This window comes from Bubalus bubalis, chromosome 2 (assembly GCF_019923935.1).
Source record: "Bubalus bubalis isolate 160015118507 breed Murrah chromosome 2, NDDB_SH_1, whole genome shotgun sequence".
Taxonomy (NCBI): Eukaryota; Metazoa; Chordata; class Mammalia; order Artiodactyla; family Bovidae; genus Bubalus; species Bubalus bubalis.
This window is the reverse complement of record NC_059158.1, coordinates 39,821,506-39,838,166: the sequence shown is the minus strand read 5'-3', so window position 1 is coordinate 39,838,166 and position 16,661 is coordinate 39,821,506. Positions and strand designations below refer to the sequence as shown.

The 16,661-nt window shown below is 42.3% G+C and overlaps 1 protein-coding gene across 4 annotated transcripts in view; it reads left to right on the top strand.

Annotated features, from left to right (window-relative positions):
- Positions 1–16,661, top strand: part of ZFAND3 (zinc finger AN1-type containing 3) — a 327,210-nt gene that overhangs the window by 283,761 nt on the left and 26,788 nt on the right. The gene's annotated exons all lie outside the window — the stretch shown is intronic.

The window sequence follows — 16,661 nt, the reverse complement described above, 5'->3', positions numbered from 1 at the left end:
GAAGCGTCTTCCCAGGAGCAGGCAAGAACCACCGCAAAGCTGCACTATAAATCATCTGAGCCTCGCACTGATGCTGCCCATTAAGGAGACTTTTTTTTTTTTTTTTTTGCCCTCCTCAGTTCCTGCCTGTGCTAATAGAACAGCGCATCAAGCAAGGCTGTAAATAAAAGTTATTACCTAATAGGTGGGTGCCGAAGTGGAACGGACAGAGCTGAGGCATGGAGCCCTTATTACTGCTCATCAGCAATTATAAACAGGATAAAGTGTCTGGGACTTGCGCTGATGCAGCGAGGGCTAATAGAGGCTGAGAATGACACCAGGCCCTGATAGGATGATGTATGCTGATGGGTTTTTACTGCCTCATCGTGCTGCTTGCTTCCCAGACAAGTTGTGTTATCCGTTTTCCTGCTTGCTCATCTATCTGAAGAGGCAGTCCCATTGCCTCTGCTGCCAGCAGGTGGGCTGGCACTTATTCCTCATACCTGTGTCTGCTTCTGAGGCACCCCCATCATGAGGAGTTTCAGAAATATTTCATAATCATGGCCGATTAAAGCCGTGATCTTATTGTATTGCCTGCTGTCGTGGTTATAGATCACACCTTCAGAAGTGGTTGCTTACATGGGATATAGGACAGGCAGAGACCCTGTAGTCAGCCAGCCAGTCTAGTACTTTATTAAAGGACCGCTGTGACAGTCCTGTAGTAGGTGCTGTAGAAACATGCAAAAGAAGTGATAAGCATTCATCTTGCCCCTGGGAGCTTATACCATGAAGAGACAGAATAAGTACAGAAACATAAATAGAACTTATTCCAGCTTTAGAGAGCAAGAAATGTAACTAATGTTTATTTTTAAAAGTGAGGACAGAGAGGATAAATTATGCTAATCATTAAGAACAAATATAATACAAATGTATTTTTTTATACTTATAATTTAGTGCCTTAGAGTCAGCATGAGTGATTAAAGGGCTACTGGAATGTGGAGAGAAAGTCTAGCAATGGGAACTGTGTGTTCTGGTGAACAGAAAACTGCAAATACGACCTGGTGCTTTTGAGTAGTGGATAAGCACTTAATACTTGGGATAATTGAGATATAACTCTGTTCAACTTGGATCACTCAACTTCACTCGACCACAGTGATTAGACCTTTGAGATAGAAGAAATCTTCGTGGAGTGCAGAGGAATGCTTTGAAAAGGAGACTTTCTGAGCATTCTGGAGTTCAGTTGTTTGTCACTTGTGCCTTTAAGTGAATACACCTCTTTATGCAGCACCTTCAGAACTAACTTATCAGGAGGTTTCCTGCTGTTAGAGAAATTGTAGTTTTTCTATGGAGTTCTCTGATGCCTTAAGTTATTTTAAAGAAGCCTGATATGTGATCATCTCAGTGTTACAGAGTCTCCTTCAGTATGCAAAATGTCTGAGTTGTGTGGATAAGTTTTCTTTCTTTTGCAAATTAATATTTGACTTAACCAAAGAACCATTCATTCAGAGTGCTGTGTATATGGGTAGTGGCCAGCAGAATGGAGGAATAAAGATAACGCCGAGAAAAATGTTTTAAAATAACAAAAACAGGATGCAGTGGTTGATTAGAGTTGGCTGAAGAAAGCATGCAAAGTTATATACTCAGGGAACTGAAGAAAGAACAATGTCACTGATGGTAGGGAGAGAAAAACTGGTTGTAACTATTTTCAGTTCTTGATAAGCTAAAGTATAGGTTATTGTAGATAGTCCTTGTAGGAAGTTATTAAATATAGACCTAGTGTGGAACTCATCGATCTTGAGGCAGTGATGAAAGGTGTGCAGGTGGGTGAGGCAAGGTGTCCAGAAGAACAGGGAGGGGCCGAGGGTTGTACTTAGGGAGCTGGGAAAGAGAAGAGGAGCCAGGCAGTTAGGAAAGCTAAAGAAGGGAGAAAACTTGATGCAGCATCATGCAAGATGCCCAAGAAGAGGGGCCAGGGTGTATGAGGACCAGGAAAAGCTGTTGCCTGTGGCTAGCAGATCATTGGAAAACCTGAAAGAAGTTAGTGTCTTATGGTAGGAAACCAGAGCCTGGTGGGGAGGTCATTAAAGAGACTTTTGATAACACGGAAATAAAAGAAGCAGAAAGTCATTCAGTTAAGGAGTTAGTTGAGCCATTAAAATAAATAGTTGAACCAATAAAATAATGGTGGTTGGTGGGAGACACGGGATCGAGCATTTCTTCGTGCAGAGGCGGTTAAGATAGGGAAACAGTTTGCTCTTGTTAAGATACAAAGGAAAAGTATATGAGGAAGAGAAATAAATGGAAAATATTAGAGGAGGGGTAGCTCAGACAGTAAAGAACCTGCCCGCGATGTGTAAAACCCAGGTTTGATCCCTGGGTTGGGAAGATCCCCTGGAGAATGCAATGGCACCCCACTCCAGTACTCTTGCCTGGAAAATCCCAGGGACGGAGGAGCCTGGTAGGCTGCAGTCCGTGTAGTCGCTAAGAGTCGGGCACGACTGAGCAACTTCACTTTCACTTTTCACTTTCATGCATTGGAGAAGGAAATGGCAACCCACTCCAGTGTTCTTGCTTGGAGAATCCCAGGGATGGGGGATCCTGGTGGGCTGCCATCTATGGGGTTGCACAGAGTCAGACACGACTGAAGCGACTTAATAGCAGCAGCCAGTATATTTGCCTGGAGAATCCCGTGGACAGAGGAGCCTGGCGGGCTGCAGTTCATGGGGTCGCAAAGAGTCAGACAAGACTGAGGACTTTCACTTTCAAGAAAAGAAACACAAGTGGGATTCTTTAGAGGCAGAAACCCAGAAGCATTAGTTCCCTCCTAGAGATAAGAAAAGAGATCTAGATAAATAAGTTTTCTCTTTTAATATATAGACAGCTGAGACAAAATGAACTAGGGAGTTCATCCTTGAAGGTCATCATTTTCTGAATAAATAATACAGCTATCAGGAGCAGCAAAGAACTGTGGACTGAGGGGGAGAATAGTATTTCCAAGTAGTAGCTAATCCAAACTGTCCTTAAATAGTTTAAATTTATAGTGGGCTTTCCTGGTGGCTCAGCAATAAAGAATCCACATGCCAGTGCAGGAGACATCGGAGACAAGGGTTCAGTACCTGGTTCGGGAAGATCCTCTGGAGGAGGAAATGGCAACTCACTCTAGTATTCTTGTCTGGGAAATCTCATGGACAGAGGAGCCTGGCAGGCTACAGTCCATGGGGTCACAAAGAGACGGACATGATTTAGTGACTACGCTACCACCACCACCAAAATGAGACTGTCTCTGGCTGTTATAATTAACCCGGAAGAAAAGAGCAAAGAGAGCCTAAGTGGTTCTCATTTCTTTTTTTTTTTAATTATGTTTTCATTTTTACAAAAGTAACACATGGTAGCACATCATAACCCAGAATAATATATAAGAGAAAGATAATCTAGGGACAGAGCAGCATCTCTCTCTTGACAGTTTCTATTTTAGTGCTTTCAGTCCTTTTTTTATTAACTGTAGAAGAAAGAAAAAAATGTTTATATCCCTACTTTCTGAGGTGTCAGGTAGTATGAAACACAAAGATTTAGCTCAATGATTCTTCCTCCCAGCATTTGGGATTTGTCTTATTTGTTTTCATCCTTTTCTTTCTTGATCCATTAGTTTTTAGCATCCTCTCTTAATGAGGAGATTAGCACCTCTGACGAGAGGCGCTTCCTTATCACGCCTCCTGTCAGCTGCACACGGACTCTTACACTGTCACAGCTTAACTGTGTACTCTCAGCCTGTGACCACAGCAGGCCTTCCACGTTACGTCCACAGCGTGTTTCTAAAAATTGAAAGCCAGTAAGCGACATTTCCATCATTACGACTCTGCAAATGTTGTTCCCTGCCAGGAGGCAAAGTTATGTGCTAGGAATAGATTTGTGTTTTCTGTGAGTCTAATGTCACAGTGCCTGGACCTTTAAGGAGACTGATCTTACATCAGAGCCAAATCAGGTGGTGGTCGTGTTTGTTGTGTTCCATCAGTTGCTCAAAAGTCATGCTACATTTTAGTTTGCTTTATATTTGGATGGTAATTTTTTAGATCCAGTTTTTCTTCTTGGTGCTTATACTTTGCTTTCTCCTTTTCCAACCTGTATTTACACCTTTCACCCGAGACCTCCCTCCTGGAGCCCACTATCTTTCTACCTCAGCTAGACTAGCTGTTCTTTAAGCCTCGGTTTCCCTTTACTCTTCTCTCTTTTCTTCCCTTTATTTTGGAATACAGCCCCCCAAGTAAGTTCCTAAGAGAGTGTTGGAATTCTTGCATATCTCAAAAGGTCTCTTTTTGCCTCCATCTTGATGGGAAGTTTGACTAGGTGTAGAATTCTTGGATGAGAATTATTGCTCCCTTGAGTTCTAACATTTCATGTTATTGCTGAGAAGGCAGATGACACTGATACTAAGTAGTATATATAGGATTTTTCCACCTCTGGAACTCTTTAGGATCATCGTTTCATCCTTGGTGTTCTAGAATTTGTAGTAAGTACCTAGTGGTCATCCTTTTCCTTCGCCCGTTGAAGATGCTGGATACTTGCTAGGCCCTAAGATCTAAAGACTGACGTTGTCCTTCCTGGAGCTGTCTGATATTCCCCAGCCCAACATTCTCTTCTGTCTGGGGACACCATAGTATAAAGTGTATAGTTAGTGGTTAGAGCTATGCTCTTCTGCTTGTGAGTTCTCTGATCGCCTTGATGCCAATTTTCCTGTCTGTCTTAGGCTTTTACTTCATGCTTCAGGTTCTCATTTGCCTGACGAAGCCTAGTTTTTTGTCAGCTTTTAAGATACAAGGCCTAGATGAGTGGGAAGGGTTTCTACCATGCCTGTTTCTTGAATGGGCATTTTTACTGGGGCTCTGTGGAATGGAGTGGGGATGACGTGTTAATAGGCAGGATTTGTTGTGAGGAAACTGAGAGACTCATAGAGGAGGAGGACTGGATTGTGAGGAACCATGGAAAACAGGTTTGCCTGGACAGGCTGTTCAGGTCTCTGGATTAGAGCTAGATTGTTGCCAGGTGATCTGGCTGCTCCCAGAGTCGGTACAGTTGTGTTACAAGTACACTTTCAGTGCATCCCCTGCTTTCCACCCTACTTCTCATTTTGCTTCTCTTAAGACTTCCTTTGCACGCAGTGGCTACCACCTCTGCAGTGACGAGGTTTCAGCCTTAAACTACTCCCACCCCATAGATGTGTAGAAGTTTGTTTAAAATCTCTTGATGATTATGTTAAAACACACAGAGTTCTGTTTATGACAGTGGGTTCATTCTTCTTATCTTTGTGTTTTTATTTCAATTGGATCTAGGGGGAGGGATCAGAGGAAAATGTGTTTAATCCTCTTAAACTAAAATTACCTGGGACAAGCTAAGGATTATGCTTTCTGATTTAACTACTGGTGGAAGAACAAAAGGAAAGGGTAGTCTCAGTAGAACGTTGTGGTTCTTTGGAAATCAAGGGGATAGGATTGTACCCAAGGTAAAGCCCCTAATCCTGAAAAGAAGGGAGGTACAGGTGTTGGAGGTCGATAAAGTGGGCAGGCTTCCTGGGTTCACGTTCCACTGCCCCCTGTTACCAGCCATAGAACTGGAAGAATGATTGGGCCTCTCTATGAGCCTTGATTTTCTCTCCTGTAAAATAACAGACCCAGCCATGGAGTTGTTATGAGGGAAATGAAATAATCTGAAGTATGTAGTGCCTGGTAAATGCTCGATAGGTAAAAGAGATGTGGGCAGAGGTACCTGATGGTCGGATGAAAGGGTAAAGAGGAGTTTGAGGCAGTGTAGAGGAAAGTGAGAAAGAACTTACATAACTCACAACATCTGTTGGGCAAAGAGGTGGACTCAGAAACTGGAAGTGACAATCCGAGGCCAGTCAGACTGGAGAGTGCAGACCTGGAAAGGGACAAGTGCAGGTCAGCGGAGTCAGGGGCAGTTAGCAGCCTTGTTTCAATAGGTTGGGGGCTGTGAATGACAGGGCGCCGAGAAAACCCTTTCTTAAGAAAATTGGGTATCAGAATGGGGAAATCCGACTTTTTTGTTCTGTTTTGTTTTTAGGCTTTGTTTTAAAAGTAAAATTTTACTATATGTATTAGTGTAAAGTAATTCTTACAGAAATTTGACAAGTTTGCTTTCTGCAAGAAACAATAAATACTCTTATTTTCTGAGCTCTTTTCTGAACTTTTAAAATTGAGAACTTCTTTCTGAGGCAAATCACCATTTAGGAGCCACAGAGGGTTGATACTTTTCTCATGGTTATAAAATCTTGATAAAAAGACTAGCTGTTGCATCCCAACCAACATGAGAGAACTTGAGCCAATAAATTTACTTCTTTATGATTAAAAATCAGACAGTTTAACCTTGGAAGCATTCTTGTCATGGGGGACTTCATATTGTGATTAGTTATCTGACTAGCCAAGTGCCTCTGTGGGCTCAGTTAACCAGCCTCCCACTACATGTGTATAATTATTTTTAGTGCATACACACACTCTGCTATAAAAGCTTGTTTGGCCTTATGCTCCCCGCCGTTCTGAATTCTCTGTTTCATTACCAGCCTCCACCCACAGAGTTTCAGAAAGCCATTCCCAGATAGCAGAACCACAACTCAGAATTTTAAATAAACCACATCTCTATTAGCTCAGTGGACAGGGGAATTAGTTACAAGCTATGCATTTCCCACATCTAACTACCCTTTCAAAACTTATAAAAAATGTATACATATATAAGCAAGGAAACAGGGCCCTTTACTCACATTGTTGATTTTTCTGTTGCTTCAGCAAGGGATAAAGGAAGAATACATGAGACAATCTTTAAGATTTTTATCTTGAAAATAGGCCAAAATTTACCTGGGGGGAAAAAAGTATGTTGGGCATTGCTTCTTTGTTTCTAGAGAAAGTTGAACAACTCTTCCCCAAAGATGATATTATGTCATAGTTGAATTATATGCTCAAATATGGAGGGTGACTTTTAAGAGAAAATTGGGCTGGGGGAGGGGGTTTGTGTAGTACTAATCTGAACAGGAGGTGTTAGCTGCAGCAGAACCTCTTTTCCAGCTTGGCATTAACTGATAGTTCCTGTAATACCAGGGTTCAGATCTACTTTTTTTTCTTTGGCATCCTGTTGGTAAATCCATTTCTAAAGGATTAAAATCACATCTTAAGGTCTTGGGTCATCATCCTTCCTGGAACAGCCACTGTGGTAATTGATGGCAATTAAAATTGGGTCCTTATTGGGGTTGGAGGAACTATGACTAAAAGAATGACATGTACTAGTCTGTGCCTGATCGTTAGAGTGTACTGAGAAATAAGTAAGTACAGACCTGGAGAAGGCTGAGCTTTGACCTTACTGTTGATCACCTGCTGCCACTGTTTGGTCGTGCGCTTTCCCATCAGTCCTGAGCAATATCAGCATTTCTGTGAAGGGATTCAGCAGACACTCCAGCCAGTCATCTCCAGGTATGGCTACTCTGCGATATAGTTGTCATTGCTTTTGTTTTTTTATAAACATAGATTCAGACTTACAGAAGATTTATAAGAAGACAGTTCTCAGGAATCTCCCTGCCTCAGATCATCCAAATATTAACATTTTACCTCAGTGACTGTGTTCTCTGTTCTCTTCTCTACTGTTTCTGTGTGTGTGTGTGTGTGTGTGTGTGTGTGTTACATCTACATCCATAACCATTTCGGTAGTTACCTTTGTTGTACTAAAACTTCAGTGTGTAATTCTTAAAATCAAGATATTGTCTTACATAGCCACAGTACAACTTTCAAAATTGGAAAGTTAACATTGATAAAATATATAATTTTTTTAGTATGATTGTTCATAGTGTGAACATCTTCTTGATAAGTAATAATTCTTTAAAAATGAGAAGTATTGAGCAAAGTTGGTTGAAGGGGAGGGGGTTAAAATGCTAGATACTTGTTCCTCTCGTATTTCAAATATGAACTAAAGATAATCTTCATAATAATTCTATGTAGAGTTTCTTGTCTCTGATTTTCCAGCAACTCATTTTACAAGTGGGGGTTCTCTTTCCTTCATAAGCCATTCTCTTAAGGCAGCTTTCTCCAGCCTCCTGCAGAGTTGGTAATACCTACATCAGCCTGATACAACCCTGAGTGATGAATGCTGAGTTTGCTCAGTCGGTGATGGGAGTGGCCAGGGTGTAGCTTTCTCTGGGCACACTTTATCATCATGTCAGGTTCTAACTTTAGGTTCATTTAGCCTCACGTTGGAAAGAGTTAAAATGAGGCACAGATGTGTTTATTTATAAGTTTAAGGATTTACCCCAGGAGTAATGAGTCAAAAGACTAAATCTTGGGTGGAAGAAACTAAGTGATAGGTAGAGAGAGGAACTGAATTAAGTTGATGCTAAATTAGAAACAAAAATAGTTTAAAAACAAATCAGCTATTTAATTTTAGCATCTACTTAGTTATGCATTCAAGCTGTTTTTTTTAAAATATAAGCGCTCAAACATTTCCCCTGCACATTGAACCTGGAGCAGCGAGCCCACAGGGTGACAGCCTCTCATTGCCGAGGTTACTGTCGTTAGGAATTTGACCTCTGTTAATAGAGATTTTTTTTCCCCACTATTAATTATTGTTTTGTTAGTACCAGTGGAGTACTAATTCAGCCGATTCTACATCTGCCCCTAGTGGCTTGCATTATAAGTCAGGGCAGGGAAAACAGTTGTAAGCGTTAGAGAGGTAAGATGATTTGCATGGGAATATTTGACTTTTTGTCTGTATGTTTTTAACAAAAAGCCAGAAAAATTGAATTAATACCTCATTCTTCTTTACCCATGTCCTTACCCTACCCTGAAGTGTTTTTCTGTAAAGGACATCTATTTTTCAGTGTTCCTGGCAGAAGACCTGGGGTCAAGTCACATTAACCCTCGGGCAAGTCATCAGCTTTGGAGACCAAGATATGAGGGTGCAATGTTATTTGAAGATGTCTAGCCTGTCCCTTCCCACCTGGCTTCTTCAAATATAAGGCATCAATAGGGACACTAAAGAACAGGGAATAAATCTACTTATTCTGTAGTTACATGAAACAAATTTTTCATATTATGCCTTATAAAATTACACAACTGTTTTGAGCAGCTGGGCAGTATGTGTGACTATAGTCACTTCTCTCTACTGGTGACTTATATTTGAAGAATGAATATTCTAAGAAACTAAAGAAAATAATATTACCTGCCTTAGACCCAGATATATGAAAATAAAAATCTGGGTATGTAGATACTGTATGGATTCTCTCAAATTTCCTTTTCCTTGGATAAATGAAAATCAACAGTGGCTGATCTTAGTTTTCTGGAAATACTGGAAAAGATAGTAGAACAGAAGTTCAAGACTTAGTCTTAGCCCTGAAAAAGTCTTAGAAACCTTGTGGTCACAGAATACGAAGGCATGAGGCCTATGAGAGAAATGAGTATTTCTCTTGGGTTTCTTAATTCTTGCTTTCTCTGTCTTACCTTAATAAAGCTGAAACAGCTGAAGCTGAAACTCCAGTACTTTGGCCACCTCATGCGAAGAGTTGACTCATTGGAAAAGACTCTGATGCTGGGAGGGATTGGGGGCAGGAGGAGAAGGGGACGACAGAGGATGAGATGGCTGGATGGCATCACTGACTCGATGAACATGAGTTTGAGTAAACTCCGGAAGTTGGTGATGAACAGGGAGGCCTGGGGTGCTGCAATTCATGGGGTCACGAAGAGTCAGACGCAACTGAACTGAACTGAATCCTGTACTCTGCTGATGCTATAAATGTAATATTTTAAAAAATCAATGCATTGTAATGTTGTTGAACTCTAAAATACCCAAGCAGGTTATGAAAAGGAAAGATTATCTATTGAGGGTAATTTGTCAGTTACAATGAGTAACTGAAAAATCTATGGGGAAAAGTAATATGGTTTAGTTGAGCAGGCCTGACAGGTCTTGCTGATGGAGAAACTAAAACAAGGAACGTTGTTACCAGGCCAGTAACAGCTGCAGAGGGTGACTATTGCTACTGAGATGTTCATGAGCTCCCCCCCTGCTCCCCCCCCCCCCTCCCATGAAACCAGCTGGAGTCAAGAGAGAGGGGGAGCTATACTGATACAACAGCTTTATCTCCCTGAAAACATATCAATCAGGTGTTCTCCATGTACTTTTGCTCCTCAGACTGTGAAAGGGTCTACTGATTGAGAGGGTTTTGGGTAAAGAGAAGAGGTAGAAGTTAGATGAGCAACAGGTTTTGTACAAATGGTATTTTGAAAAGCAGGGCTAACAAAAAATGTGAGAGTGATAAATGAGAGCTGCAGATCGTCCTTCTGCATATATATAATACAGTTCGTAGGTTCAAGAGGTACCTTCTTGACCTTTCCCTCTTCTGCTTCTTAATCAACCCCCTCAACAAAATTTATCATGTCCACATTTTATGTCCGTAGTCTGTTTTTACATTAATGTACTGTAAGTTTACTTGTGTCTTTTCTGGAATGTGGCTTCCTTGAAGGGAGAGATCATCGCTATGTGTTGTTTTGATTTGCTGCCCAGTGCTAGGCATGTGATAAACAATTAATAAAGTACTGTTGTCTGGGCTTTTGGAAGACCACATAAATTAGATCAGATAAATGGAGAATGTTATTTTACTTAATGAGATTATGATTATTATTACAAGTGAACCTTCCTGGGCTTTTTGCTTTGTTTTTTATTCTGGTGAAAGTTTTCCTTCTGTTTAGATGGTTGAATAATCAGCAATGAAGATGTCTTAGGAACAGTTAGCAACAGTGTAGAGTTCATCAGGAGGGGCGGGGCAATCAAAAACCATCAGGAAGCCATCAGAAAGGAGATAATGGGAGAGGCGACTTGTGGCCTTCTGGGACCAACTTTAGTCATAGGCAGTGCCATCAGACTTTAAGAAATCACGGGCTAAGACACCGACAGCTAACTCATCTCCCAGCGCTCACCTAAGTGCACCATTCCTTGCTAAGGCACAGGTGAACTATAGCCTGATGTCCTGTATGGCAGGTGTGCAGTGGGGCAAGTTCCAGGAAGAACACCCCCTCCTCCGACGGCCAAGGTGCAGTGGGAACTGGGCTGACAACCCAGTGCCTGCCCTTCCTCACCTGCCCTGACTTGTGCTAGCCCTCCAGCCATGTGGGTTTGGCAGGGACTTGTCAGAAGTTTTAATTTCTGGTCTCAAATATGAAACAGAGGAAGTGTTCCGTTAAAAAAAAAATCTCCTTCCTTACCAGTAAATGACGCCATTAAAATAGGGAGATAGATGAAATGGAGAAACAGTCAGTCAGTCCAGGATGACGGTATGTTCCATGGGAAGACCAACCAGGACTGTCCAGAAGTCCAGGTCATTTGAATAAATGAACAAGTGACCAGTTTGAGGGGCATTCTGTTCTAGACTAAAAGAGACCTAGATCTAAATGTAATGCCTGCAACTTGATTGGACATGCCTTTGAAACAATGAAGATAAACATTGAAAACAGTGGAGGCAATTCAGATATGGACCAAATATTAGGGGACACGGGGGCATTATGCTTAATTTTCTTAGCTATGATATTTTGGTCATGTAAGGAAATGCCCTTACTAGTAAATGTGTATATGTGAGGTATTTTGATGTTTGCACGTTATTTTCAGATGGTTGGGTATTGCGTGAGTATATGGAGGAGAGATAGAAAGCAGTGTGACAGATTATTTGTTGAATCTGAATGGAGTGTATACAGGTGTTTATTGTACTATTCTTTGAATTTTTCTCTTATTTTTGAAAATGTTCAAAATAAAAAGGTGAAAGCTGACTACATGCTTCTTGGGGTTGAGTTGGAGGTCTGCTTTCAGTCTTGAGGCTGTGATGGAGGAGACCACCACCCTCACGATACGGAGCAAGTGTTATCTTGAGGGAATAACCTGGAGGAAAGGGGCTGGTGATGGAAGGAGAGGGATTCATGGTTCACAGTAGCACTGTCTGGCAATTTGAGAACACTTTTAAAATGCTTGTGGTATAAGACATGGCATCGTAGGAGTATATCAAGCTAAATTCACCTTTGTATTGTATTTCAAATGAAAATGGAGGCATTCTCCACAAAATTATAATAATCGACCTCTTCCAAAGAGTCGAACTTCTTTGTCTGTATAACAGCTTTTTAACACATGTGATCTTCCGAAATAGTTCTAGGACCATGAAGAAGATAAGAAAGGAGGGGGCAATTCCATTCGGATAAAATGGAAACAGAATTTTAATGGGTAATGAGGGAGTTTTCTCTCCTGAAGTCTTTCATGACACACAGAGTTAAGAAGCTGGGAGAGGAGGAAGCTAATCCCTGCACGCACTGAAAGCCAGCATGAGAAGAAACAGAGAAAGTGCCTTTCAGACAGATTTTTATGAAGTTTTATCCATTTTTCCAGTGAGAATGTGGTGTTGTTCATGGACAGAGGTTTTAGCAGTTTAAGCCTTCTTTTAAATGGTCGAAGGAGAGATGGTAGTGATGTGTGAGGGTTCATTAATTATTGCTCTTACCGATGTTTGCACAGGCTGTTGGGATCATAAATGTCAATCTGTCAAGAGACTGTGATAGGTTCTAAAAAAACTGATTGAGCACCTCAAAAGCTGTCACAGAGCCTGAGATTAAACAGATTCATCTCTCTCTCTTAGAAGTAAGGGAAGGTGTAGGTGAGGCGAATAGAAGACGCTTCCCTTTCTCTGTGGCCACTTCGCTGCACCCACTCTCCTCTTCTCAACTCTCAGTGCTGTCTCGTGCAGACGGTCAGGATCCCCCGCCCGCCCGGCCCTCCCCCGAGGTGTCAGAGGGACATGATCAAGGTTAGCTCTGTCGGTTGTGTGCGGGCTGCCAGCTGCACAGCGACGGGAGATTCAGAGAGACTGGGATTCAACTCTTGACAGGCCTGACACAATTTATTTGGAAATCTTCAGGAGAGAACATGAGTAATAAAGACAAGAACAGTGACAGTAAGGAACAAATGTGAATTTCTGTCAGAGACAAAACAGAATTTTAAAAGAGGAGGTCTGTTTGTTGTCTCCAGTCAAGTTTTCCCGTTAAACTGTGTTCCTGAATTGAGAGTCTTTCCTCCACTCTTCTCTATTGGCTCGGAAAGTACAATTAGAAGACTTCTCTTCAGAGGATTGTATGTTTTAAAAATCATGGTACTTGTTTCTCTGTCACAAAGCAACGATTACCTTTCCGTGATTCTTGATCGGACTTTGCTTTGACTAGAAGATCTGATGTGGTATCTTCCTCAGGCGATAAATGTAGACAGCAGAAGAGGGGGTCTGCTGAATGTCAAGAACTGTGAGCCTGGCATGGGTGTGTGGGCAGCTCTCATGTGGGTACACACAGACTAGATTTTGTTCTCGAGGAAAAGCGTACTGGGGAAAATGTGCTTTGTTGGCCCTTTATGAAGGCCCTTAATTAGAAGTCGCTCCTAACTCCTGGGGTGGGAACAGTTTCTAGCCTGCTGCCACACTCCTCCTGCTGCTAATGAGCATGCTCCTTGCAAGGACGAGTTTCTTCTGACAGTTAGAGCTGCGTATGAGAGTTATTTCTGTTCGCCTTTCTCTCTGCATTTAACCCTTACTGCCCACGTTCAGATTATGCAAATGGACTGGTAGGTGTTTTCCATCATAGCTGAGGAGTTGAAAATGCTTCAGGGTAACAAGAGTGATGTTTCTGAGCAAGAAGTAAGTAATCAAAGTTTAATTTATTCAGATACAGACAGTAGATGAGGGTTCCTTTAGTGTTGACCATAATTGGATCTTTTCTTTCTGATGGTCCTTTTTAAATTGTCATGAAATTTATAATTGAATAGTTGAATTATTTAATTCATTATTATGTAATTAGAATCCCTGTCCTGGACATCTGTTTCTCTTATTTGGGCATCTCCCCCCGTGGCACAGGTTTCATTAAGTAATTAGCAGAGGAGATGTAAATTTCTTATGCAGACATGATGATGATCCTATAGACGGCTATTTATTTCATCAGCTTCTAATTAAAACACTAAGTTGACTTGTGAGGAAATGCCAAGGAATGGTTTGCTTCTCCAGGAAGTTATATATAACACAGTCACCTTCCTGGATGGCAGCTTGTGGAGGGTGGTGAACAGTCCCTTGTGGTAGGGGACGTCAGAGGGCACAAGGATTCCACTCCACTTAATAGACCACTGACTGAGTGCAGGGTACGTCGGTATATTCCAGAACGCTAAGGTTGTGACTCTCTTAATGTCTAGGAGCGATTCCTTGATTCTGAAAAATGACACATTCTGGTAAACCTTTCATCTTAGTTTAGACTCGCTGAGGACTGCTGCTTGTGACTCAGGCTTGCACCGATGTAAGCGTTGACTCTCAGAGGACTGACTAGCGCTGAGTGCTCTTCCCTTAGGAGGGCCCGTGCAGTGCCGCCAGAGGCTGTTGGCAGTATTGAAGACCTCCCTGCCGACCTGTTGTTTCAGGAACATCCCCTGAACCCTGCCTTCCAGAGCAAATAGCGCTGTGGCCCTCATATGTAAAGTGGAACGAGTAAAGGAAAACATCAGGACAGGGCTATGCAGACTTACTCCTTAGTTGTTTTTTTTTTTAATTAAATGTTCACTGGTCAGACAAGATGGGGAATCAGAAGAAAAGAAATCAGGCTTGGACAGGCGTATCCTAATTTGGGGGTTTCATCAACTGGGTTGTTTGGTGATGATCGATGATTATGATTATATAAATATGAATTCTGTTTCTCAGTCTTAGAAATCATATATTAAAAAATACTATCTTCACATATTACTCTCTTATTTGCAAATTGTTAGCCATTGATTATATTGACATATTGAAAGTAAATTGTTTTCTTGTAGCAGAGGCTTGCTTTAGAAATGGAAATGGGGTGCTATATAGGTAGATATCACATTTGACAGTTTGGAACAGACTCACTTTGGAGACAGCTTTGAATGTGAACATTGCATTTCCAGACACAAGCTCAGTTGTATCAGATCGCAGTGCAAGTGAAAGAAGATCCGAGTGTCCCTTCCTTCCTAAAGATGTGCTGGCATCATGTCGTGGCCCTCTGGATTTTAGCAGCTTAATAATGCAAAGGCTGCAGCCACTTCCCCTTCTTGTGTGGACCCTAATCTCTCTCCTCACCACCCGCCCCCGCCCAGAATTGGGGGATAATTTCTTACATAGATGCTCCAAATGTAGGACCTTCTCTCAGAAAAAAACTCCATTTTTCTGTTTTGATTTTTACTCTAGAATTTTCTGTTTTTGTCACCCAATGGAAAAAAGTCTAAATAGGGTTATTAATACAAATAATGCCTTGGTTGGTTGGTTGGTTGGTTTTTAAAAAGGACCCCTGGAAAGCAGTGTGGCCCCTGCCTGGTATATTTCTTTTGGCAGGCTGCTTTGTAATGATTTACATTTAGATTGTTGCTTGTTGCTTTTGTAGGGGAAGAGGAGGGGTCTGGTATGTCTGGCTGCCTCAGTGCTCACACCGGCTGGGTTTGGACAGCTTTGCTCAGCAGAGCTGGGAAATAGGCTGAACTTGGCTTTCAATTGGTTTGTATTGGGGGAAAATGTCATGTAGGACTGCAAGAACTAAATGAAATGAAAGATGACGTTTACAATTGCTGCGAATGGTGTGTGCCTTCTGAAAGTCAGTGCGCGGTGCGGTGGGATGGCGGCCGTGAGGAACCGTTACAGTGGTCCCCATCGGGGCCAGTAAGTGCTAGGGCGACATGCAGCCTCTACTCCACACAGAGCAGGGTTGGGAGAGGGGTCCAGGCGGCCTTCATTGAAACACCGCCAGAATTCCCTGCAGATCCGGTGGGTAAGACTCCGAGTGTGCTTCCGCTGCAAGAGCCACGGATTCAATCCCTGGTTGGGGAGCTAAGATCCTGCATGCTTCATGGTGCGGCCAAAAGAAGAAAGAAGTGCAGCTGACAGCCTTCTGGTTCTCACTGGAGCCACAGTATACAGAAAATCAGGACTGCCTAAGGAGAAGATACATTCATGTAAGAAATAATGAGTTTAGGCAAAGAGGGCGCATTAGTGAACAAAGCAGGTGAAACTTGCTGCCCTCCAGGAGCTTATGTTCTCCTGGAGGATAAAGTGAAAAGATAGTGCTGTGGAGGAACAAAAGGCAGGAAGAGAGGGCAGGAGTGGTCTGCATAAGGTTTTCAGGGAAGAAGACCTCATTGAAAATATTGCTTAAAAGACTTAAGAGGTGAGATCCCCTGTGGATCTGGGCAAAGAGTATTCCAGTCAAAGGGAACAGAAGGTGCAAAGGCCCTGGGGTAGGAGACAGTCAGCAGGCCAGTGTGGATGGAGCAGAGGGCAAGAGCAGCAGGGGACAGGCCCAGAGGAGGGCCCACTGTGCAGGGTCTTCTGAATGTTGAAGGAAGTATCAGAACTTCTCCTCCAAGAAAGGGAGCTGTTAGGATTTTGATTAGGAGAGTGAAGTGATTCTAACTTGATTTTTAGCAGGGTTGCTTGGCTGCCTGATGGAGAATAGACTATAGGGACAAGGGGAAGGGCAGGGAGACGGGTTAAGAAGCTACTCCGCTAGGCTGGCAGAGATGGTGATGGCCTGGACCAATGTGGTGGTCGTGGTGGGGTGAGGACGTGTGGGATCTGGGTTTGTTTTGAAGAAGATCGTTTAGGAGACTCTCTTTCAGAGGCGATTCAA